The sequence below is a fragment of the Canis lupus genome, chromosome 6 (genome assembly GCF_011100685.1).
Source record: "Canis lupus familiaris isolate Mischka breed German Shepherd chromosome 6, alternate assembly UU_Cfam_GSD_1.0, whole genome shotgun sequence".
Lineage (NCBI taxonomy): Eukaryota > Metazoa > Chordata > Mammalia > Carnivora > Canidae > Canis > Canis lupus.
Window position 1 is genome coordinate 49,503,686 of NC_049227.1, and position 27,499 is coordinate 49,531,184.

Genomic DNA, 27,499 nt, shown 5'->3' on the forward strand with positions numbered 1-27,499 from the left:
CAGGTAACTATGAGGTAGGAGTCACACCAAAAGTATGTTTCTTGACTCATATTTTTAGTACCTAAAAAAAGAATATTTTTTTTCCTGTTCAAGATTATACTTCTGAATGAATAATTCCAAAATCTCATGGTCTACCTGTGATATGGAATGATCACACATTTAAAACACTGGTGGTAAAATCAGAGACTGATTACTGTGAAGCTAAGAAAGCACAAGCTCCAAGGCTCCTTTGCACAGTCCCCTTCTGAGGCACTGAGAGGGTCTCCAGCAATGACTAACAATCACATACTTTTGTACAATTTTTGAAGTAAAATACATTAACTATAATTGGTTAAGACCAGCATTTCTTTTTATTATGACTTCTGCATCACCTTTCCTCATGTTAGGTGTCAGAGTAGCCACATGTTCCTTGGGATCCAGCTGGGAGGAGACTAGATTAGGGATATGTGTAGCTTGGATTTAGTGGGATAGGCATATGTGGTCTGCAGAGTTTTATGGATAAGTAGATTATAAGTAGCCAAGCAAGTTCAGAACTGGCTTTTTTTTTTTAAGATTTTATTTATTTATTCATGACAGACACAGACAGAGAGAGAGGCAGAGACACAGGCAGAGGGAGAAGCAGGCTCCATGCAGGGAGCCTGGTGTGAGACTTGATCCTGAGTCTCCAGGATCACACCCTGGGCTGAAGGCAGTACTAAACCGCTGGGCCACTGGGGCTGCCCCAGAACTGGCTTTTAACAATACTCCTATCGCACTGTGAATGATTCATCCATAACCATGATACAGTGATGAGTCCAGAGGTCCTACTATGGTATGAATCTATCTGATGATGCCTGGTACTGAAAGTATGTAGCTAAGGCCAAAAGACAATTGAGAGAAGTGTTCTCACATTAGACAACAATATTAAAAATTTACAAGAACAGGGGTGCCTGGGTGACTAAGTTCGTTAAGCATCTGACTCTTGATTTCAGCTCTGGTAATGATCTCAGGGTTGTGGGATTGAGCCCCACATTGGGCTCAGTGCAGAGTCTGATTGAGATCCTCTCCCTCTGCCCCTTACTCTGCTCTCTCTCTCTCAAATAAATAAATAAAATAGGGCAGCCCCGGTGGTGCAGCGGTTTAGCACCACCGGCAGCCCAGGGCGTGATCCTGGAGACCCGGGATCGAGTCCCACGTCAGGCTCTCTGCATGGAGCCTGCTTCTCCCTCTGCCTGTGTCTCTGCCTCTCTCTCTCTCTCTCTCTGCATCTCTATGAATAAATAAATAAAATCTTTAAAAATAAATAAATAAAATAAACATTGAAAAAATTTAGAACATTATTAATATCAAGTTTAATAGTGAGTTGTAAACTAAAAGAAGTTTTTCTTCTAACAATAATAAATAATAGGATCTCTAACTCCACCCATGAAAGATTATGCCTTCCCACTGCAGACAGCCAAAAATCAAGGCAAGATATATAAAATGTGGCTTTCAGATATTGCATAAAACGTAGTGCAGGATTGTGATCTCTGAAAGAATTTTCATAAATTTGTAGTAGTGCCAAATTATTTCCAAAGTAGAGGTCTACAATAACAAGGCTTGAAGGCCAAGCCAATTTATTTAGCTGCACACTGAAACAAGTCCAATACTCTAAAGAAATGCAACAAAACCCAGTAACCAAGCATAAAACCCAGTACTCAATAGTAAAATTCACAACATCTAGCTCCTGCAAATGTATTAAGCATGCAAAGGAGTGAGATATTATTACCCATACTCAGTAGAAAAATAAATCAGTTATAAATATATACAGAAACATAGCAACAGACTAGGAGAAAATACTTACAAAGACATATCAGATGGAAGACTGTTACCTAAAATGTACAAAAAACTCTTTTTTTTTCAAAAAACTCTTAAAAATAATAAGAACACAACCCAATTTAAAAATTGGTCAAAGATCTAAATAGACACCTTGCTAAATAAGATATCAAATAAACATGTGAGAAAAAATGTTCCCCATGATATGTTATTAGGAAAATGCAAATTACAATAACAATGAGATACATATCTATGAGAATGTCTGAAATACAGAACACCGACAATACCAAATGCTGGTGAGGAAGTGGAGCAACAGGAATTCTCATTTATTGCTGGTAGATATGCAAAGTGATACAGCCACTTTGAAAGACAGTTTGAAGGTTTCTTACAAAACTAAACATATGACCAGCAATTATGCTCCTTGGTATTTACCCAATGGGATGAAAACTTAGGTCTATAAAAAATCCTGCCCACTAATGAATACTGCAGCTTTATTCATAATTGCCAAAACTTGGAAATAAGATGTGCTTTAGTAGGTGAATGGATGAATAAACTGATACATTTTTCAGCACTTAAAAGGTATGAGCTGTCAAGCCATGAAAAAACATGGAAGGAACTTAAATGCAGATTACTAAGTGAAAGAAGCCCATCTGAAACTACATAATGTGTGATTCCAACTATATGACATTCCAGAAAAGGCAATACTATGGAGACTATAAAAAACCTAGTTGCCAGGAGTTAGGTTTAGGGAGGGATGAATAGGGAGAGCTCAGAGGATTCTTAGGGCAATGAATCTAAACGGTGATATATGTCATTATACATTTGTCCAAACCGAAACATTGTAGAACGCCAAGAATGAACCCTCATGTAAACTATGGACGCTGAGTGATAATGATGTGTCAATACAGGTTCACTGATTATATAACAAATGTACCACTCTAGTGGGGGATGTTCATAATGGGGAGGGTATCCACAGGTGAGGACATGAGGTATTTGGAAAATCTCTCCATCTTCCACTCAATTTTGCTATGAGCCTAAAACTGCCCTAAAAAATAAAGTCCATTCAAGAAAAAACAAACCTAAACAAACAAACAAAAAGAGCATCAGTAACCGGTGGGACAATAGCAAGCAATCTAACCTATGTGTATAATCAGAATCCTAGAAGGAAGGTCTGGGACACAAAAATATTTGAAGAAATAAAGCCTGAAATGCACCCAGACGATGAAACTATAAACTAATCCAAGAATATCAATAAATTCAAGTAAAAGAAACATAAAATCAAACTAAAGTAAAAAAAAAAAAAAAAAAAAAAAAACAAACTAAAGTAAATCACAAACTGCTGAAAACTAGTGATAAAAAGAAAATCTTAAATGCCCAGTGGAAAAAGATACATTGTATTCAGAACAAAGAGAAAGAGCCAATTTCTTATCAGAAGCCATTCAAACCAGAAGACAATAAAAAGACCACTTTAAAGTATTGAAAGAAACTGTCAACCTACAATTTTAACCTCAGCAAAAAAATATATTTTAAAAATGAAACACAGACTTCTTCAAATGAACAAAAGCTGAGAGAATTAATCACTAGTAGGACAATACAAAACTAAATGTAAAAGAAATTCTTTAGCCAGAGAAAAATGGTATCAGATAGAAATTTGGACCTACATCAAGAAATGATGAGTGCCAGAAATGGCAAATATATGGACAAATATAAAAGACACATTTATCTCACTTTTAATCTCTTTAAAAGATAATTATTTCTGTTTATATTTATTATAATGTAGTTTATAAAACATATAGAATTAAAATGTATGACAATAAGAGTATAAAAGATAGGGAGGAATGTTTTTGTATAATTTGAATGCAGACTATGATAAGTTAAACATATATCCTAAAAAACTTAATGCAACAGCTAAAGAAAGTAATATTAAACCAGCCAATTAGTGGAGATTAAACAATATTTTTTTAAAAGAAAAAGGAGAGAAATTAGATGAGATAAATACAAAATAAATAGTAGGATGGTAGATATAAATCAAGTAGTATTAATAATTACATTAAATGTAATGATCTGAACACTAAAATTGAAGACATAGATGTCAGATTGGATTTTTTTTTTTAAAAAAGGATCCAGCTATGTGCCGTCTACAAGAAATCCACTTTAAATATAGAAATAGAGATGGAGATAGAGATAGGCTAAAAGTAAAAGGATGGGAATATATATACTCTGAAAATACTACTCAAAAGAATGATGTAAGAGTTACCTTACCAGTAAGAACATTGAATCAATCATCATAAAGCTCACAACAAAGAAAATTCCAGAATTCTAGAACTAGATGGTTTTACTTATGAATTCTACCAAACATTATAGAATAATTAATACTAATATTTCTCAAACTCTTCCCAAAAATTGAGGAGGGAGGAGGAAGAAACATTTCCAAACTCATTTTATCAGGCCAGCATTACCCTGATAACAAAACCATACAAGGATACAACAAGAAAAGACTATTATAGACCAATATCCCTGATAAACATAAAGGTAAAACAACAACAACAACAACAACAAACAAGCCAAAAAAAAAAAAAAAAAAACCCTCAGTAAAACATTAGCAAACTGAATTAAAGAATACATTAAAGGATCATAAACCATAATCAAGTGGGTTTCCAGGGATGCAAGGTTAGTTCAACATCCTCAAATCAATCAATGTGTACATCCCATTAACAAAATGAAGGATAAAGATCATATGAACATCTCAATGTTCATACAGAAAAAGTATTTGGCAAAATCGAATATTCATTCAAAGTAAAAACTCTCAACAGAGTGGGTGTAGAGGGAACATACCTCAATATAGTCAAGGCCATATATACAAGTTCACAGCTAAGATCACATTTTATGTTGAAAAGCTGGAAGATTTTCCTCTGATATAAGGAAGAAGACAAGGATGCCCATTCCAACCACTTTTATTCAAAATAGTACTGGAAGTCCTAGCCCGAGCAGCTAGACAGGAAAAAGAAATGAAAAGCATCCAAATCAGAAAGGAAGAAGTAAAACTGTTTCTATTTGCAGGTAATATGCTATTATATATAGGAAACCCTAATGACTCCACCAAAATCTGTTAGAAACTAATTAATTAATTAAAGAAATTAAGAAAAATTGCAGAAAACACAATACACAAAAATCAGTTGTGTTTCTATGCAATAATTATGAACTAATGTATAAAGAAGAGGATATATATATACATATATATACACATATATATACATATATATGTATATATCCATTCCATTTCATATATATATGAAATTCCATATATATTCATATATATATATAGAGAGAGAATGGAATTGAATATTTCTCAGCCATCAAAAAGAAAGAACTCTTGGGGCACCTGGGTGGCTCAGTGGTTGAACATATGCCTTTCGCTCAGGTCATGATCCTGGGATCCTGAGGGGAGCCTGCTTCTGTCTCTGCCTATGACTCTGCCTCTCTCTCTGTATCTCTCATGAATGAATAAATAAAATCTTAAAAAACAAAGAGTGAATGCTTGCCATTTTCAATGACATGGATGGAGCTAGAGTAAATTATGTTAAGAGAAATGTCAGAGAAAAACAAATACCTTATGATTTCATATTGCCTCATATGTGGCATTTAAGAAACAAAATGGATGAATATATGGGAAGGACTGAATAAGGGGAAAAAAGAGAGAGAGGGAAACAAACCTTCAGAGACTCTTAACAATAGAAAACAAATTGAGGGTTGAGGGTTGTTGGAGGGACGTGGGTGGGAGATGGCTAGATGGGTGATGGGTTTAAGGAGGGCACTTATTGTCATAAGCACTGGGTAATGTATGTAAGTGATTAATCACTGAATTCTACTCCTGAAACCAATATTGCAGTGTATGTTAACTAACTAGAATTTTAAAAAGAACAAAAAAATGTGGAATTCATAGAAAGGAGAACAGGTCTTGGGGATCAAGATTTGGGAAATGACTTGCTTGAAGCACAGACCAAGACCTTGAGTGGTGGTAGTTCTAAGAGGAAAGATGTGCTAAGCAAAGCTTGGAGAGTGAGGTGACTTATGAACTAGACAGTGGAGAATACCTATGATTTAGAAATTGGTAAGTAAGGAGTGCTCCAGGAGGAGGTAACTGCTAGAACAGAAGTAAGGCGGAACAAAGTGAGAGCACTTACAGGGAAATCTAAAGCCGCAATCCTCAATTACCAATTACCAAGGGGAGGCCAGCATCAATGTATTCTTGGTTTTCGTGTCTCAGAGAAGAGAGTTCATGAAATATATTTTCAACCTACCCTTTCTTGATGAACTGAAATTATAGTCATCTTGAAAGATAACTACAAGATTATTAAAGCCAAGGCAAGTAAAGGAGTATATTATTTTTCCTATTCTGTATCTTATACTTATTTCTAAGGTATTTATTACTTTGGGTATTTATTTTATTATTTCAATAATAGAAGCTATAAAGCTCAATAAAACCAATAAAAAATAACAACTGTACACCTATATTACATCACACAGAAAAATCAACTCAAAATGGATTAAAGACCTGAATGTAAGTCCTGAAACTCTATAAAACTGTCCTCCAAGAATAAAACTTTCTTCTTGACATTGGTCTTGGCAATGATTTTTTAGATTTGATACCAAAGCAAAGATAAGAAAAACAAAAATAAACCAGTGGGGCTGTATCAAACTAAAAACTTCTGCACAGCAAAGGAAACAATCAACAAAATGAACAATCAACAATCAACAAGATGGAAGAAAATATTTGCAAATCATATATCTTCTAAGGAGTTAATATCCAAATTACATAAAGAACTCATACAACTCAATAGCAAACAAACAACCTGATTCAAAAATGGGCAGAGGAACTGAACATACATTTTCCCAAAGAAGACATGCAAATAGCTAATAAGTATATGAAAATGTTCTCAACATCACTAATAATCACCAAGTAAATGTAAATCAAAACCACACTGAGCTATTCCCTCACACCTGTTAGAATGGCTGTTATCAAAAAGGAAAGAGATAAAAAGTGTTGGCAAGAATGTTCAAGAAAAAGTTGAAAAAGTTAGAGGGAAGGTGGGTGAGGTTGCCAGGGATAGTGGATGGGTAAAATAGGTAGAGGCTGGTAAAAAGGCTGCAAGAAGATTACAAACTCTCAGCTATAAGATCAATGAAGTCTGAGGATCAAATGTATAACATGGTGACTATAGTTGATAACGCTATATTATAAAATTGAAATTTGCTAGGAAAGAAGAACTTAAATTTTCTTACCGAGAAAATTTTAAAAGAGAAATATGCGATGTGATGGATCTGTTAACTACCTAAATGGTGGAATCACTTCACAATGCATATGTACACCAAATCATCACAATGCACACGTTGAATATCTTGCAATTTTATAAGTTTATGATACCTCGATAAAGCTGAAATTTAAAAATTATTATAGGTTAATACATAAAAATGAATGTAATCTTTTAAGAAAAGAGGGTGGCATAAAAGATCCACTATATAATAATAGTTATTATTGTTGTTCACTCTGGATAATCTGCTGCTCTCTCCTTAGCTGTCATTTCTTAATCTGAAAAAGGGCACAAATAGATAGCCTCGAAGTTCCCTACAACTCTAGATGCCAATGTTTATGAGCCATAATATTACGGAATATAAACCTTATGTTATCTCACGATAGTGTACTCTGTTAAATACTTATTTATATCTATTACTATTTAACAAAGCCCAACAGTGTAAACAGAGTAAAAATATGAGAAATAGTGTTTTATTAAATTTTAGTCATTAAAAAACAAAACAAAGTTGGGCAAATCTGTACAATAAAAAGCTAGAAAGGAAATGTTTACAAATAAATGTATAATATGAATACACTTAGTCTCCATAGATGTTTATTTATTCACTGATCTGCATAAAGGAATAAAACCAAATTAAGATCCAGAGAAACAAAGTCATTTCATTATCAGGAACCTTCATTTATTTAACCTCTCCTCCCTCTTAGAGGATTCTCACAAAAGGTGATGTCACACTGGATCCAACCATACAGAGCAGACCCTGAGCTAACAGTTTAACATCATCAAAGCTTTGAACTCCACATGCCGCCACAGACATACACATCTTATTATGGCCAGGATCTAACCACATAGGCACCTTTATTAAAAGAACCATTTTTTAGTATGCTTACTTTTAATATAGTAGGAAATTATAGGATCCAATCCTGGTGTACCTAAAAAGATAATCTCTGTAAGAAAACTAGAAAACACAATTTGCTTTTTGCTTACATTCTATTTTAATTATATTCGATTCTTTTAGGATTTGCTTTGAAAACAAAAAAGAATCTCTTTGAGAAGTATATAACTGACAGCCACAATGTGAAATCACACAGAACAAAAAACAATGTAAAATAGTGGGTACTATTTTAAAGAATGTATGATTAATAACAGTCATTTGTTTCTTAGGCTGTTACTGCAACTGCAAAATAGAGCCTGCCCTCTTATCTCAGAGGAACAGTCGTCCTGTCTCCCTCTCAACTAAACCCCCACCACTGTACTTGATAACCTACCCTAAAAACTATGCTCAAGTTTTAGAGCTCTATCTGTACCTGTGTCTGTATCTTCATTTCTGAATCTATCTATATTTCTCTGTAACTTATCACCATATCTATCTTTCTCCATGCAGTTTTTGCCTCAAACTACAATCCTATTTTTCTTTTACTAACAGATTTCTAAGGGGGGGAGAAAAGTAGTTTCCACTTTAAGTGCTTACTAACTCATTCTTTAGGGCCTTGAGATATAGCTTCCTACCTCACAACATCTCCAAAGTAACTAAAATCCTTTGTAATGGGTGGAATAATGTCCCCCACCCTCAAATTTATGCACGCCCAGAACCTGTGAGTGTGACCTTATTTGGAAACAGGTCTTTGCAGATGGAACCAAGTTAAGGGACCATATTAATTTAGAGCAAGTCTTAATCCGATGGCTGATGTCCTAATAAGAAGAGGGAAATTTGGACATAGAGACACAAGACACTCAGAAGAAGATGGCTATGTGAAGGAGTCAAGTGTGCAGTTACAAGTGAAGGAATGTCAGATTGCCAATCACCACGAGAAACTAGAAGAGGCAAGGAAAGATTCTTCCTTAGAGCCTTGGGAGAGGGAGCATGGCCCTGCACACACCTTGATTTGGGACTTCTGTCCTCCAAAACAGTGAGAGAGTAAGTTTCTGTTGTGGTGAGCCACCCAGTTTACGGTATGTTGTTAACTGGAAACTAATACATTCTCCTAAATCACAAAATCCAATTGTCCCTTCCTATTCCTCATTTCCCTCAGTTTAAGGAAGGCTTAACTGTACCTTTTGTAGTAGAATTCCTACATTGGATTTGAGGGCTCCGCTAACATACTCATGATCTCCTTTCCTTCCTTCTTTGCCTTTTTGTGGGCTTTCTCCAAAATTCTGTGTCCTTTTTTTCCTTCCTTCACCTATAGGCCCACTCTTACTCTCCAGATTTTAACTAATGCTTGTATATAGATAACTTCCACACTGAAATCTTCAAGTCTGACCTTTTTTAGAGCTTTAAGTCCTATGGTTTTTTTTTCCCTTCTTTCTTTCTTTTTTTTAAAATAAAGATTGTATTTATTTATTCATGAGAGACACAGAGAGACAGAGACATAGGCAGAGGGAGAAGCAGGCTCCCTGCAGGGAGCCTGATGCGGGACTCCATCCTGGCACTCCAGGATCACACTTTGAGCCAAAGGCAGATGCTCAACTGCTGAGCCACCCAGGTGCCCCTAAGTCCAATGTTTTCAACAATGTTGATTTTGAAATTCTATGTTTTGTTTTCATTTTTATGGGCAATTTTCTAGTAAAAGTGTATAGTTATGTGTTCTAAGCACTTTACACATATTAACTGCTAATATTCACAACAACCTTATGAAGCCATTACTATTATTATGCACTTATTATTAAGATGAGGAAGCTGTGTGGGGTGTGGAATGATTACATATCTTGTCCAAGGCCCTGCAGTAAAGTGTGGAGCTGGGATACAGACCTATACAATTTGACCAAGTGCAGTGATTCTTAAGCATCTAGGAAATGCAGACTTCTTTGAGAATTTGCTGAACTGGTCATTCTCTGCAGAAAAATTAAGTTTCCCATAAAATTTTAGAGCATTTAAGCATCTATTTGAAGTCCACTTGTGGGGGGCCCTGGTGGCTCAGTTGGTTAAGTGTCTAACTCTTGATTTTGGCTCAGATCATGATCTCAGGATCATGAGATAAACAACACATTGGACTCCATGCCAAGTGTGAAGCCTGCTTAAGATTCTCTCTCCCTTGGGATCCCTGGGTGGCACAGCGGTTTGGCGCCTGCCTTTGGCTCAGGGCGCGATCCTGGAGACCCAGGATCGAATCCCACGTCGGGCTCCCGGTGCATGGAGCCTGCTTCTCCCTCTGCCTATGTCTCTGCGCCTCTCTCTCTCTCTCTCTCTCTGTGTAACTATCATAAATAAATAAAAATTAAAAAAAAAAAAAAGATTCTCTCTCCCTTTCTCTCTGCCCTCCCCCAAATGCTCTCTCTCTTAAAAAAAGAAAAAATGAAGTCCACTTAATGGATATCAAGAACAGTTGTATTGGAAAAAACTGAATTATTACAAACATATTAGGAATAAAAAAAAATAACTGGATTCAGTCTCATTTGATTCATTAATTTGATTCCCTAGGAAAACAGCAAATTAGTAGATCTTTGTTATTTTTTCTTTTTAGATCTTTGTTATAAAGAAAACAGTGAACATCATGTTTATTAATCCAACATGAATTAATGAATGGGTCCCAGTCTAGAAGGGAAGCAAAAACATATAAACAAATGATTACAATGAAATGCAATAGTTATGACAAGGACAATAACCCTTGCGGATCTGTGGAGAATAATATAAAAGGTTCGGTGGTGAACACAAACATCAGATTAAGAAAATAATTTTAATTAGGTTTAAAAAATCCATGCAGGAGATGATTAGAGAGATTCTAACCTAATGTAGTGGAAATAATCTTTCTCAATGAGCAAAAAGGAATAGATCTAAGGGTTACCAAAGAGAAAAAACTGTCCAAATAAGGGGCCAATTAGACACACATGATGACAGAGAGAAAGGGGAATCAAGGACAACTCTGAGATTGCTAAATAGGATGATTGCGCACAGAAATGTCATTAACTGAGAGAGGAAATAAGAGAAGGGGGTTGGGGTGAGGAGAAAAAAATTCCATTTGGACATACTGAGTTTAAGATTAGATTCAGGCATCCATGCAGAGATGTTTAGTACTTAGAATATAATGAAGAGTTCAGATAAGAGACGGGGATAAATATTGCAAAATCAAAGACACAGCCGAAGAAATGAAATGGATGAATTATTTGAAATATGATGTATAAATAGCAAAGGGATTTGTAATCCATCAGAGTTCTTCACAGAAATAGAATAGGAGTTGTGCATGTGTGTATGTGTGTGTGTATTTTAAAGAGATTTATTTCAAAGATTGGCTCACATGATTGTGGGGGCTTTGGCATTCTGAAATCCGAAGGGCACATAAGTCTGCAATTTTTCGGATGGGCAGTCCAGCAGGCTAGAAACTCAGAAACTCAGGCAGAGGGTGATGTAACAGTCTTGAGGCACGATTTCTTTTTCTCCAGAAAACCTGTTTTTGCTCTTAAGGTCTTCCAACATTGGATGAGGCCTACTCACATTATCTTCTTAAAGTGAATGGATTTTAGGTGTTAGCCAAAACCTACTAAATATTTTGTATTAGTGCTTGATTAAATAACTGGTTTATTTACTACAGCCTAGCCAAGTTCACACATACAATCAGCCATCACAGGAGTGAATACTCCTGTGGGGAGCACCCAACAGTCAATGGGAAAATGAAAGTATAAGGACAAGTAGTCAGAGAGGTAGAGAACTTGTAGACAGGGATCACAGAAACCAAAAATAAAAGATAATAAGATGATCAAAAGTGTCAAGCCCTATGCAGGGTCACATGAGATAAGAGCTGAAATCTGTTCCTCGACTTTATCACTTAGTAATTAATTGTGACCCCAGTGACATCTATTTTGATGGAGTTTGAGGGAAGGGGAGAAGATTGTAGTGGATTGAAAAGTGAAAGGGAGTTGAGGAAGTAAAAGCCTAATTGCAATATATTAGTAGGAAAAATAACTGAAATGTTCCAAAAAAGCACTTTCCCTTTCTTCAGTTGGGGCCTCCTCACCACCAAATTATTTGGGTCCTCCCCAAGGCTAGAACCACTCCCTGAGAGGCCACCCCAGCAACAGGTGCAGTCATGGCTGTTTAGATGCCAAGCATTATGGAAATTAGCTTCATGTCACAGATGACAAAGTAGACATTACAACGGAAATTCTGGTGATATTTTTAAGAGATATAAGAGAATCCCTAAAAAGTTCTATTTTTTTTTTTTTTTGGTGGAAAGAAATGCCAATATATTCATTAACAAATATTATTTTTAAAAATCATGGGTAATCTGTATACTTCTCTGGTATCAGAAAAGATTCAATCTATTACATGTCCAGTTTTATAAGTTTGGATGACTACAGATAGGCACACTTAATAAAGAGGGCATTTATTTATTTATAGATTTATTTATTTATTCATGAGAGTCACAAACTGAGAGTGGCAGAGACATAGGCAGAGGAAGAAGCAGGCTCCTTGCAGGGAGCCTGCAGCAGAACTTGATCCTGTATCCCGGGATCACGATCTGAGCCAAAGGCAGGCGCCCAACCGCTGAGCCACCCAGGCGTCCCTAAAGAGGGCATTTATAAGAAATGAGTGCATAGAATCATCTCATCATGATAGTTAACGTAGAACTTAGATTGATGCTTATCCAAGTAAGTCTTATTCTGTCTCAAAGTCAAGGAGAGGTATTACTTGAAATAAAAAGGCCTTCTAAAATATTTGAATTTCACAACTGGTAGAAATTTGACATATAATCATAATACTTATTTGATAAAACAATAATCTTAATGTGTGTTTCTTAACCAAAAATATATATATACAATTATCTGGGCTTCTCCAAGGCTAAAACTACTCTTTGAAGAGCTTCTTCCAGTTTTCAGAAGAAAGACCATTGGATCTATGAATTAAAAACAAAATTCTGTAAAATTTTTTTTTGACATTGGTATTGGGATAGAGGTCCTATACTTAATTTATAGGCTAATCATGATATATATGGTTTTACTGTCAATGAAGACTTTACCTAATTCATAAATATTTCTGCAGACCCAATACATTAAAATACTTTGGTAAATGAAACTCCCCCACAAGGGCAGCCCCAGTGGCTCACCAGTTTAGCGCCGCCTTCAGCTCGGGATGTGATCCTAGAGACCCAGGATGGAGTCCCATGTCGGGTTCCCTGCATGGAGCCTGCTTCTCCCTCTGCCTGTGTCTCTGCCTCTCTCTCTCTGTGTGTCTGTCATGAATAAATAAAATCTTAAAAAGAAAAAAATGTAAAAGACAAAAGGCTAAATAAAACTACTGAAGAAAAGAAATCTTTTTAAAAAGTAATGGTGAAAACAAATTATCCAGAAGCACAACCAAGGGTGAGGAAAATGCCCTTGTAATAAAGAACAGGACACCTTATCAAATGGAAAGTTGGGGAAATCACACAGGAAGGCTTTTTTAAAATTATTCAAAAAATTTTTATTGTAAAATCTTAAATTCAATCCATCATCCAGTGTTCATTCCAAAAAGTGCCCTCCTTAATTTCTGTCATCCATTTCACCCATTCCCCCACCCCATCATCTTCCCCCTGGTAACCATTAGTTTGTTCTCCATAGTGAAATCTGATTCTTGGTCTCTCTCTCTCTTTCTCTCTCTCTCTCTCTTCTTCACTCTCCTTTTTTCCTCTAGTTGTTTCGTTTCTTAAATTCTACATGAGTGAGGTAATATGGTATTTGTCTTTCTCTGACTTATTTCACTTAGCATTATAATCTGTAGTTCTATCCACATCATTGCAAATGGCAAAATTTCATTTTTTATGGCTGAGTAATATTCCATCACATCTGTGTATGTATCATATTTTCTTTCTTTGTTCATTCACCTGTCCATGGACACTTGGGCTGTTTCCATATTTTGGCTATTGTAAGTAAGGCTACAATAAACAAGGTGAATGTAAACCCCCTTTGAATTAGTGTTTTCATATTTTGGGGGTAAATATCCAGTAGTACAATTGCTGGACCATAAGATAGTTGTTTTAAAGATTCTATTTATTTTAGAGAGAGCAAGCAAGCACAAGAGGAGGAGCAGAGGAAGAGGGACAAGGAGACTCCACACTGAGCACAGAGCCCAACACTGGACACAATCTTATGACCCTGAGATCACAACCTGAGCCAAAACCAAGAGTCAGACACTCAACCAACTAAGCCACCCAGACATCTCATAAAGTAGTTCTATTTTTAACTTTTTGAGGAATCTCCATACAGTTTTTCAGAGTGGCTGTACTAGTTTATATTCCTATCAACAGTGCAAGAGAGTTATTGGTTCTCCATATCCTTGCCAACATTTGTTGTCTCTTGCGTTTTTGCTTTTAGCCATATAATAAGAGTGAGGTGATATCTCATTGTAATTTTGACTTGTATTTCCTTGAGGAGAAGTGCTGTTGGGCATTTTTTCATGTTTATTGGCCCCCTGTATGTCTTCTTTGGAGAAATGTCTGTTCATGTCTTCTGCCCATTTTTTCATTGGATTATTTAGGGTTTTTTTGGTGTTGAGTAGTATCAGTTCTTTATGTATTTTGGATATTAATTCTTCATGGGATATGTCAGGTGCAAATATCTGAAATAGGAAGGACTTCTTCTATTTTTTTTAAGTAGGTTCTATGCCCAGTGTGGGGCCCAGTGTGGTACCTGAACTCATGACCCAGGGATCAAGACCTGGGCTGAGATCAAGAGTCAGTTGCTTAACCAACTGAGCCACCGAAGTGCCCCAGGAAGGGCTTCTTAATCATAGCTCAAAGTGTCTGAAGATTTCACTATCAGAAAGACTAAGACTTAGCCTCTGAGGGAGGAACGTATAATCTGTTTTTACTGCAGGCCTGTGCGTAGGCAGGCAAAATGAACTGTTCTCCCTCCCATTCTCCTCCTCACCTCCTCTGCAGGATCAGTCTTAACCCCCAAACTCTTGGTTATTATCAGTTCCTTCACATTAAACATGTGTTTAGATGAAATCTTTGAGTTTGTGTGTGTATGCACACAGACATGTATCATGCATATATATATAACTTTTTTTTTTTTTTTTTTTTACCAAGCATAACTGACCATTTTCTAACCTTCCTACCTGTAGTGAATCAAGTATTACTGAATGTGGATCATGTGAAAAATGCCGTACTAAATATGGTGGAAGGAAGGAAGAGTGGTTAGCAGGGTAAAAAACTAAAATATACTTCTCCTTAATAAATTTTAAGTTTCTTTTTGTTCCTTTGCTTGAGTTCAACCAGGCTTAAAATATGTTTGGCATTGACAGTTAAAGAGAAAATTAAGAAACTAATCAAGACTTCTGGCTTTCAAGGATTCACACCTAACAATGTCTGTTTGTTGATCTGATGCAAGGGAACAGACTCTCTGCATACTGGAGTTGAGGACCCATAGATAGGAAAATATAGTAGTTTAAAGTGGAATCAAATGCAGCCAGGGTCCAATCCCAGATATAAACACTAAATTTTAGTTTCTTCATTTATAAGATACACAATGTTAAATATATCTCAATTATATGAGAAAACTTATTTCAAAGCAATGTGTATGGCTCCTAGCATATGGCAAAAGATTTTTAAAAGATAGTGATGATTATTAAAATATATAGTCTAAATCTCTGACTTAATAAAAACACCAAGACTCCTAAACACTATCTAAGGCTAGTGAGCAGATCTGCTATGTCTAAAACTAATGACAAAATTAGGACTAAAACCCAGAATGATTTAACTGGGAGAACCAGACTTCACTCTGAGAACTAAGCATTTCTGTACTAAGGCAGTTTTCACATTTTACAATAGTCTAAGCACTCAAACATTTCAACCAGATGATACTACTTTTACCAAATTAACATTAAGCCATAATTTTCTTCACTGCTTTTTCAAGAACTGCATAAATACGTTTTCTGCTTCAGTGCTAGAAATGATCATAATTCTTTTGCTTTTCACTAGAATATAAGTTTTTTTTTAATTTTTAAAGTTAAACTTTATAGGAAAATACACCTATTTCAGTATGCTTACAGTTGCCTTTGAGTTCACTTCCTCTTTTGGCCCTTCTCTGCTTTTCTCTGCTGCTATACTTTACTACAATAGTAGGGACACAGTATGCTGCTCTGCTTTTGAGGACTATGTTGCACTAAATTATCTTCACTCTTTCCCCTTGGCCCTTCTCTATTTCAGTACTGATGACTCACCCTGGTAGACCTGTAACTACCAGGACTGGTGATCAATGGTCCAGTCCTTGATTTTCTTAGCACTCAAACGAGGCAGATGAGCTACAGAGATTACTCAGAGGCCCAGGTCAGCCAGTGAAGAGACACCTAGAGGGGCAGCTGCATAGTCAAGATGTTGGGGCTCACTGGAGTGATGGATCTATCAGACTACCATATTTGCAGCCTGCAAATCTTGACCATGCTGCTCACCATCCCTTCCTCACTGACCTCTGAAACAGTGGGTGCTCTGTGGAAGAAGCTTAAATTTTGAAGTTGGCTAAACTAAGTTCAAATATAGTTTCCACCACTTACTAGCTTCATGCCTTCGATTAAGGTCCTTAACCTTCCTAAATCTTAACATGCTCATCTATAAAATAGGCCTTATCCTACTACAGGGATTGTGGTAAGGGGTAGCTGATTCAATGAACATAAAACACAAATCAAAGCAAACTCCTAGCAAGATTTTGATTTGACAGATGCCGATCTTTATTCTATCTTGTCTGCTATTATTTTTTTATTACACATTAAAGATAGGAATTTAATTAATGATGAAGCTATATTGGGGAGAATATGGTTGAGTAACTGGTGATTATTTTATACAAGTGCCTTTCCATTAGGAAAATAAATTATTTTAAATCCTAACATATAAAATGTCACTTTGAAAAGTTGCATTTCGGGATCCCTGGGTGGCGCAGCGGTTTGGCGCCTGCCTTTGGCCCAGGGCCCGATCCTGGAGACCCAGGATCGAATCCCACATCGGGCTCCCGGTGCATGGAGCCTGCTTCTCCCTCTGCCTGTGTCTCTGCCTCTCTCTCTCTCTGTGACTATCATAAATAAATAAAAAAAATTAAAAAAAAAGAAAAGTTGCATTTCTCTAATGACTAATGTTTTGTACCCTTTCCTCTGTTTACCAGCCATTAATAAATCTTGGGTGAAATGTCATTCAAGATTTTTTTTTAAGATTATATTTATTTATTTGACAGAGAAAGAGAGAGAGAGTAGAGAGAGAGCACAAGCAGGTGGAGCGTCAAGCAGTGGGAGAGGGAGAAGCAAGAGCCCCATGTGGGGCTCAATCCCAGGACCTTGAGATCATGACCTGAGCTGAAGACAGCCACTTAACTGACCGAGCCACCCATGTGCCCCCGAGGCATTTTTTTTTTAAATCATGTTTTCTTATTTTTGAGGAGTAGTGTGAAATAAGAAATATGTATGTTGGTTACTGCCCTCAATTCCTGACATAAAGCTCCTAAAACCCTTATAAAATAAGGATGCTAGAATATTTTGTTCTAATATTTAATCAAATTTGACCTCGCTGGGATCCCTGGGTGGCGCAGCGGTTTAGCGCCTGCCTTTGGCCCAGGGCGCGATCCTGGAGACCCGGGATCGAATCCCACGTCGGGCTCCCGGTGCATGGAGCCTGCTTCTCCCTCTGCCTGTGTCTCTGCCTCTCTCTCTCTCTCTCTGTGACTATCATAAATAAATAAAAATTAAAAAAAAATTTAACCTCACTTTCTGACACAGACCTCCTAAGAAGACCTTTGTAACTTCCTGAGTGATAGGGGCATCTAACACTGAGGTCCTGAATCCTTTGGAACTTCATGGGTGATAGGAACATTTTTTGCTCTAATGAGGTGACTCTTGGTGGGCTCCTAGATGGGGACTGGTCACCAAAAAAAGACAGCCATGTTTAGAAGCTTAGAACACTCAGTTCCACCCTCCAATCTCTGGAGAGGAGACAGGGGCTGGAAATGGAGTTAATAAATCAATCATGTCTATGCGATGAAGCCTGCATAGAAATTCCACCAGTTCAGGGTTTGGGGAGGTTTTGGGTTGTTGGACACATTTATGTGCCGGGAGAGTAGCACACCCTAGGTCTACAGGGACAGAAGTTCTTCTGCTTGGAACCCTTTCAGACCTCAACCTAGGTATCTCATCATCTAGCTATTCACATGTAACCTTTATCATATCCTTCACTGTACAACACACTGGTAAACATAAATGTTTCCGTGAATTCTGTGAGCTGTTCTAGCAGATGATTGAATCCAAGAAAGGAGTCATGGAAACCTTCAATTTGTAACTAAACTGGACAGAAATTGTGAGTAACCTGGTATGATATTGTGATTTATAACAAGAAATATATTTCATCTTCATCCACTGTTCCTGGCACATAGCTCCTAAAACCTTAGAATTTCCTATACAGTAGCCCACCTTATCCATGGTTTTATTTTCCATAGTTTCAGTTATCCATGGTCAACCTCTATCTGGAAGCAGATGATCCTTCTGACATACTGTGAGTTCAGTAGTAGCCCAGTGCTATACCACATACCCAATGCTATGTTACTGAACTCACTTCATCTCATCACCCAGGCATTTTAGCATTTGATATCACAAGAAGGGTAAGCACAGTACAATAAAATATTTTGAGAGATCACATTCATTTATTGCAGTATAGTTATAATTGTCCTATTATTATTGTTACTAGTCTTTTACTGTGCCTAACTTGTAAACCAAACTTTACCATAGGTATGCATGTATAGGAAAAAAAACCTACTTACATATAGAGTTCAGTACTATCTGCAGTTTCAGGCATCCACTGGGAATCTTGGAGCATACCCCCTACTGACAAGAGCGGGGGGGGGGGGGGGGCAGGGGGAGGGACACTACTGTACAAGACCCATAGGGCATCATTTGTTATACTATTTGCCTTTTGTCCTTAGTTCCTCAAATAGCTCCAAAACCATAAAGGTAAAAGGAGTGTCTTGTCATTCATGACAAGCCCCTTTCAACCACACCCGAGTTAATGTTTAGGAGCTAACGTTGTAAATCCTAAGGTGCTGAGGGCCACTTGCCAAGAGAACCCACCATCATTAGAGACTTTCAGTCCCATCTCCTTGACTCCCAATCTCCAGAATGGAGAGAGGGGCTGGAGGTTGAATCAATCAGTGGCCAGTGATTTTATCAATCATACCTATACAATAGAGCATCCACAAAAACGCCAATGAAGAAGCTTTAGAGTTCCCAGGTTGGTGAACACCTAGAGATGGTGAGCGGTAAGCCCAGACAGCACAGAAGCTCTATGCCCCTTCCCTCATATGTTGCCCTATGCATCACTTCCACTTGGCCATTCCTGAGTTATAACCTTTTATAATAAACCAAAAATCTAGTAAGTAAAATGTTTCTGAGTTCTGGGAGCTGCTATAGCAAAGCAATCGAATCCAAATACAGGGTGGTGGAAACCTATCTATAGTTCATTGGTGAGAAGCACAAGTAATAACCTGGACTTGCAATTGGCATGTGAAGTGGGGACAGTCTTTTGGGACTGAGACCTTAATCTGTGAGATATGACACTGTCTCCACGGAGATAGTGTCAAAATGGAGTGAAATTGTAGGACACTTGGTCAGTATCCGCTAAGAACTGGCAAACTGCTTGGTGTTGAGAAAAACATATATCTACCTGGGGACCACCTGCTTGTGATTGGCCTCTAAAGTGGTGGGCAGTGACTAAGCCCTTAACCTGTGGGATTTGTGCTCACTCTGGTTAGTGTCAGAATTGAACTGAATTGTAGGACATGCAGCTGGTTTTGGAGACTGGTTGGTGGGGTAACCCTACACATCTGATGTCCAAAGTAGTGTGACTGAAGTGCAAAAATAAAGAATAAGCAGTTTGCCTTAAAATAAATATTTAATCTATTTATTCAGATACAAGTCCTTTGTCAGGTATATGCACTTTGAATATTTTCTCTCAATCTGTGACTTTCCTTTTTCTTTTTTTAAAAATATTTTATTCATTCATGAGACATAGAGAGAGAGGCAGAGACACAGGCAGAGAGAGAAGCAGGCTCCCTATGGGGAGCCCGATGCAGGACTCGATCCCAGGACCCCGGGATCACGACCTGAGGTAAAGGCAGATGCTCAACCACTGAGCCACCCAGGTGCCCCATAAATTATTCTCTTTAAAATTATTTTCTTGATTCTTCAGTTTCAAAAAGTTAACTATAATGAATAAGAATATATTTCAATTTTAAAGATATTAAAGTTCACTAAAATATTGTGTCTTACAGTTTGCATTGTTTCATTAAGATTCAAACACAAATTTAAAGGAGTCACATGGATTGTCAGAACTGCAGGAATTTACGTTCCATTTCTTTGCCTTTACTTATTCCTTAATATTTATTCATTTAAGTAATCTCTACACCGAATGTGGGGCTCAAACTCACAACCCCAAGACTAAGAGCACATGCTCCTCTGACTGAGCTAGCGAGGCATCCCTTCTTTGCCTTTAAATTATGTACTATTATTTCAAATCTACTATTTAACAAGAGACTGTCCTGTATAACGTTGGTCAGAGTATGAGCTACACTTAGAGAAAGCTCAAATGATTTCTAACCATTATAAATCCTAAACTTTTTCTTTAAAGGGCCAGATATTAAATACTTTGTTTTACCGACCATGTATGGTCCCTATTCCAACTACTCAACTCAGCTGTTCTAGTGTGAAAACAACCACAGACAATATGTAAATGAATAAACATGGCTGTAGGGGCAATAAAACTTCACTTATGGACACTAAAACTTGAATTTCACATATCATTTTCATGTCATGTGGTATTGTTCTTCTCTTGATTTTTTTCAACCATTTAAAAAATGTAACAACCATTCTCAGCTCACAGGCTGTACAAAACAGGCAGCAGGCAGATTTAGGTATGTCATTTACTGACCCCTCTAGCCAAGGGAATGTTTAAGTTTTGTTAATATTCCTTGCTGTCCCCCTTTGTAGGACAGGTCTATTTGTAGTTCACCCTTACACTGAAGGTATAACCCTTTGAGTATAGATCTTTTTACAAGAGGTCTTTTATTAGACTGGCCAACTTTGGTAAGCTATAGTTTGTCTCCCACCCTTGATACCCTGAGTTGTAGAAATTGAGCTCAGGGTCCCAATTCTTTTGCACAAATTCCTGGGGCAAAAGGCAGCTTTGTGCTACTTTACCTCTCTGGATTTCTGTATTCATACTGCTTTTGTCCTCTGAATTTTTTGAATTTCTTGCCAGTTCAAACATTTTGCCCATCATCAATTGCAGTTTTGACTAGGAGGGTTAGAGGATTTTGCTTCTGCAGAAACAGAGATCCTCTATGCACAAATCATTTTTATTTACACTAGCTAAAAGCACTGTGTCGTTTTACCCTCTTTTCTTACTTTATAATTTTTAAGTTTTGGAGACTAAAGTCCTAGGGAGACTTTTCGATTTCTTCCTAAGAGTTATACTTCACTCCAGGCTAACATCTCTTAATAAAAGAGTGTCAATCTTAGTGCAATAAATGTAATATTGTTTGACTAGGGTGCCTGTAAATGTGGGCAGAAACTTGAAGCAAGATTTAGTTACTGTTATAAACAAATCCTGGATCTATTATTAAATGGCAAATAGAATTTTAAGTTATATCAGTAAGGAATAGCAAATGGAAAAAATAACATTTCTAGATTATTTTGTCTATTCAACCCAACTCAAAAGATGTAGGACTTAGTAAGATTTCACAGGCCATCAGCTTTTAAAGAAGAATCATTTAAGTTTCATTGTCTATATGCTCTGAACTGTCCACATCAGTGCAATGTTGAAATGTATTCTCTAAAATGAAGTTTGTGTAATCTAATTCAGAAGTATATTCTGATCCTGATAAAATTACTTTGTACAGACAGCTTCTAATAGACTTTGCCAAATAAAAATTTATGCTGTCAATTCAGTTTTTAAGTATCATTCAGAAAAATCTGTACATTGGGATGCCTGGGTGGCTCAGTGGTTGAGCATCTGCCTTTGGTCCTGGGATTGAGTCCTGCACTGGGCTCCCCACCGGGAGTCTGCTTCTCCCTCTGCCTATGTCTCTCCCTCTCTCATAAATAAATAAAATCTTAGAAAAAAAATCTGTACATGAATCCCAAATTCCTTGCTCCCTCCTCTTTTGGGTGAGAACATTAAAGTTTATTCTCTTAGCAAATTTCAATTATATAATACAGTATTATTAACTAAGTTACAATGCTGTATACTAGATCCTCAGACTATCTTATATCTAAAAGTCTGTACCCTTTTATACACTATTAGCCACCCCAGACCCCTGCCAGCCCCGACAACCACTATTCCATTGTTTCTATGAGCTTGGCTTTTTTTCTATTGAACATATAAATGATAACATATAGTATTTGTCTATCTAGCTTACTTCACTTAGTATAATGTCCTCAAGCTCTATCGATGTTGTTGCAAATGGTAGGATGTCCTTTCTTCTTATAGCTGAACAATATTCCATTATACAGGTATATACACACACCACATCTTTATCCATTCATCCATTGATGGACACTTGGGTTGTTTCCGTATCTTAGCTATTGGAAATAATACTGCAATGGACAGAGAAGCACAAATAACTCTTCAATATCTTCTTTTCATTTCCTTTGGAACATGGCCTTTTCTTGATATGATTAAAACAAATTCTGGATTATCAACGTAATTCATGTTTTGTAGATGCTTCAGTTTTGGTGACTAGGCTTATTTTGTTTTAGATGGCCTAAGGCTGTTGGATTAAGAATGTGGCTGGCCTTTGTCCCTGTCTCATGAGGTAGCCTCTAAACTCTTTGCATTTTCCCAGTGATAGGAGTGTCTTTGTTATTTATGGTGGACTCCAAGAGAGTTTCTGTTAATGAAATGAATCAGGATGGGGACTGGACAAGACAGAAAGACCAATCATATGATTAGAAGGTTGGGACTTTTGAGCCACGTAATATCAACCCCACCACCAGGAAGGAGAGGTAGGGACAGAGACTGAACGGAACCTCGTGGCCAATGATTCAGTCAATTGGCTATGTAATGAAACCCCAATAAAAATTCTGGACACTGAAGCTCAGATGAGCTCCCTTGGCTAGCTAGCGATACTCTATGCACTATCATACATCAAAGGAGGGGTGGTGTGTGGAGGAAAATGTTCTGACTACACGGGGAGAGGACATGGAAATTTCATTATTTGGGGCCCTCCCAGACCTCATTCTAAGAGTCTCTTCTTTTAGCTAGTTCTGACATGTTACTTTTTTGCTATAATAAAACTATAAGTATAGTGCTTTCCTAGTTCTGTGAGTTGTTCTAGTGAATAATCAATCAAACCTGAGGGAGTCATGGGAACCTCCCAAATTTGTAACCAACTGGTCAAAAGTGAGAGAAGTCCTGGGAATTTTCAAGTTTGTAGCTGGTATCTGAAATGAGGGTAGTCTTGTAAAGCATTGTACCCTTAACCTATGAAGTCTGGTCTAACTCTAGGTAGTTAGTATTGGAATTGCATTGCAAAGGCTTTACTATACTTACTGCCATATGTATTCCTACGCTGCTTTCTCTACCTTCAAGTTCCTTGGTTCATATAGGAGTTGTGACCGTTTTTAAAAAGTAAACCTACTTTGTATTACATGATTTTTTATAAAGCATTGTAATATAATAGCAGTGATTATTTCTGAAGTAATTAGAAATCAGACATATTTTTATCCAACAAATTTTTATTAAATATATTTCATAAGTACATTCTAGTTACTAGGATACAAAGATAAAATACATAATTTCTGCTGCCACAGAGCTTACAGTCTAGGGAAGACTCAGACAAACCATTATAGTAGAATTAATCAATGCTATAAAAGAAATATGAAATAGTAAGTGTAGCAATGCCAAAAGAGTAGATGAAAAAGAGAAGCAAGAGGCTTGGAAGAAGTGACATCAAGACTGAAGTATGAGAGCTGATCAGAGAATAACCAGGAGGAAGAGGTTAGAAGGGCAAAAGAGAAGCATGGAAGGTGGAGAGTGGAGTGCTCCCTGGACCTGATAGAAAGTTGAACTGCATACAGGAGGTAAGTGTTGTGGTTAGAGAGAAACACGGAGCCAGAACACATGGCCCCTATGTACACTATGCTAAGAAATTTGGATCTTATCTTGAATGTAATGGGGAAGCACTGAAGAATTTCAAGCAGGGGAATACATTCATGAGAGATAAGTTTCAGAAAAAATAGAGCAGCGTCTTGAATGGATTATACATCAGATGAGACTGGAATCAGTCTTAGGAAGTGAGGAAGTAACTTTGGAGGAAAACAGTAAGTTAGTATAGAAAAAAAGGAATTAGGGATCCTTGGGTGGTGCAGCGGTTAAGCGCCTGCCTTTGGCCCAGGGCGCGATCCTGGAGACCCAGGATCGAATCCCACATCGGGCTCCCGGTGCATGGAGCCTGCTTCTCCCTCTGCCTGTGTCTCTGCCTCTCTCTTTCTCTCTGTGACTATCATAAATAATAATAAAAAAAAAAAAAAAAATTAAAAAAAAGAAAAAAAGGAATTAGAACCATGAGACATAAGAAGATAAAACTATATTGGATTCAATTGAATTTGAGGGGATAAACACCAGAGGGACATTAGGGTTTGATTTTAATGGTGCTTCTCTTCACTAAAAGGAATTGAAGAGAAAAAAAGTATCTATGGTAGGAAGAGTACAGTTCAGTTTGGCACATATTGAGATTCTGTGGAACAAAGTATAGCAGACACACAGTTGAATGGAGAAGGTAGCTCATGAGAGAAACTGCAAATGAAAATACAGATATGAAAGTCATTAACTTGATTAGTTTTTTTAAAGATTTTATTTATTTATTCATGAGAGACACAGAGAGAGGCAGACACACAGGTAGAGGGAGAAGCAGGCTCTTCACAGAGAACCCGATGTGGGACTCGATCCTGGGTCTTCAGGATCACACCCTGAGCCGAAGGCAGACACTCAACCACTGAGCCACCTGGGTGTCCCTGAAAGTCATGACTTTAAAAGTGATTTTGGAGCCATGGGAGCAAATAAGATCATTAAGTAGGAGTTTGTTTTTTTAAAAAAGAAAAAAAAGAGTAAAACCAAGAAAGGAATCCAGAGAACAGCAATATTTGAGGACCAGACAGAATTAGAACATACAGGAATTCAAGAGAAAACAGTATCTGCATCCAGTAGCAGATTGTTCCCTGGTTTAATAACATGCAGGTCATGAGAGACCATAGCAAGAAGAGTTTCACAGAAATAGGGATGGAAATCAGATAAAATGGATTAAGAAATGAAAGGGATGAGAAATCTGAGATGACGTCTGACCATATATTCAATACACTTGTGTGTGAAAGAAGGAAAAGTATAAGGAAATACCTAGATGAGGGCAACAATTAGAGGGAAGCTGTTCTGATTTTTAAGATGGGTACATTCTAATAGGCTAAAAGGAAAAAGCCAGCAGGGAGGGAGAAGTGGAAAATGTGGAAGAGGATAACAGATAAGGCAAAGTCTCCGTGACAATGGGAGAAGAGATTCAAAGAAATTCAGACAAGGGGTAGAGGGCATGTGTTTATCAAACAAGATGAGGAATACTGTATTCTGAGTGGGAGAAAAAACAAAGAAACGATGGTACAAAAAGCACTATAAAGAGAAAATTTAAGTTATAACTCATATTTATAGGACAGGGAATTCAGGAACAATGGAATTCCAACTAATTAGCAGGAAAGCCAGCTAATAGTTGAAAATGATACACAAGTAACAATTTATGTACATTCTCTACAGAAGAGTACCATGCAAAATATCAGGCCCAAAGAATAAGAAATAATTCCACACCATGTTTCCTTTTCCTGAGGATGCCAGGAATTAGCTATTGAAATGAATAGCTAAGTGGAAATTCCTGTTTCTGCTAAGTACACAGAAAGCATGGCCATACTGCAGAGGGATATTTATAACATTTTAAACTAGTAATCACTACTCATTTTTCTATGAACACAATTTCATAAAAACAGCCCACAAAAACTGACTGAACTCATCCTCTAACTAAAATTTTACAATAGAACTTTTGGCAGTCTGCATAAAGAAAAAAAAAAGCCACTCTGAAATGATGATATTAAATAGTTGGCTAGGATCTTCACAAGGTGAGTGACTCATTTCTGCACACCAACCCCACTGGCACCTGATTCACATTTATGCCTCCACAAAATAAAAATTACTTCATGCAATGGATCTTCAAGATTGCTTGTAAATTAGTAAATCAAATCAAATAGAATATCAAGTGTCTATTTCATTCATTTAATAAAGATACATTTTAACTATGTCTCAGTTGCAAAAATGAAAAGAACACTGCCTCTGCCTTCCAGGAATACAAACTCTACTGGTGGACCGAAAAACAATGAATTATTGTAAGAGGGTATGCACTACTAGGTGTAGGAAAGAGAACACAAAAAAGATACTCCTTTAGTTTAAGAAAGGTTTCCTGGAACAAAGAATATATAAATTAACTCTTAACAATGAAGAGGAGTCTACCTTGAGGAGGGCTATAGGGGTTCTCCAGAGAGTGGGAATGGCAGCAAAATGGTGACAAACAAGAAAAACCTGACTTCCGGAAAATGGGTTTAGCATGCAGTAAAGGATATAAAACAGGGGAATGGAATAAGGATTGGGAAAATCTAAATTAGAAAGGTCTGTATATTATTCTAAGGAATTTTGACTTTTATGTATAGATATGACAGAAGAACTGAGAAATTTTAAAGAGATTACAATGAAATTTCTTTTAAAAAGAGCACACTACTGCAGCATAAAAGATGGGTTGGGGCAATACTTGAGATAGGGAGACCAGTTAGAAGGCTACTCCATGGTACAAGTGAGAAATGACAAAAGCTAGGATTAAGGCTTGAGCAGTGGACATGGAGAGTATTGGGAAGGTACGCGAATTATTTAGGAGACAAAACTAACAAGACATGAAGAGCAATTAATCGGGGTGAGAGAGCATTCTTAGTGTTAGTCTACTGCTAAGAAACTGGCATTCTGGGTAACCTGGAAACTCCAGTTAACATGTCTGTAAGGCTGAAGTCCACCTGCAACACTGTCCCATCTGCAACAAGTTGGGCTCCCTGGAAAATACCCCATCAATACAGTTCCCCCAAACTGTGACATAAATAAACTTTGGTTATCTGGTGAGCAAACATCCAAGAACAGCTTCCATGTGTTACCTAGATACTATAAAAAGAACAGCGTTAGATCAAGCTATTAGAGCTGCAACCAGTAGAATTAGTCTCCCCCATTCCCTTCTCCCGCTATATTATTTGTACCTCTATTACAGCATGTATCACTGTATATTATCAACTTGTCCCTAGGGAGCAGTTACTGACGATGTGTTCCCCACTTACATACAATCTCCAGAGGGTACAGATAGTAACACGTGCCCAAAGAGTACAG

The 27,499-nt window shown here is 37.1% G+C and overlaps 1 long non-coding RNA gene across 3 annotated transcripts in view; it reads right to left on the reverse strand.

The window, feature by feature from the left end:
• The window catches only part of LOC102153396, a 153,004-nt gene that overhangs the window by 113,947 nt on the left and 11,558 nt on the right, over window positions 1-27,499 (reverse strand). The window contains exon 2 of one of the 3 annotated variants that reach the window (XR_005361141.1): window positions 4,630-4,785. The exons of the other annotated variants lie outside the window; for them this stretch is intronic. This is a non-coding gene — a long non-coding RNA (uncharacterized LOC102153396). The remainder of the gene's footprint in view (window positions 1-4,629; window positions 4,786-27,499) is intronic. 3 annotated transcript variants of the gene reach the window in all.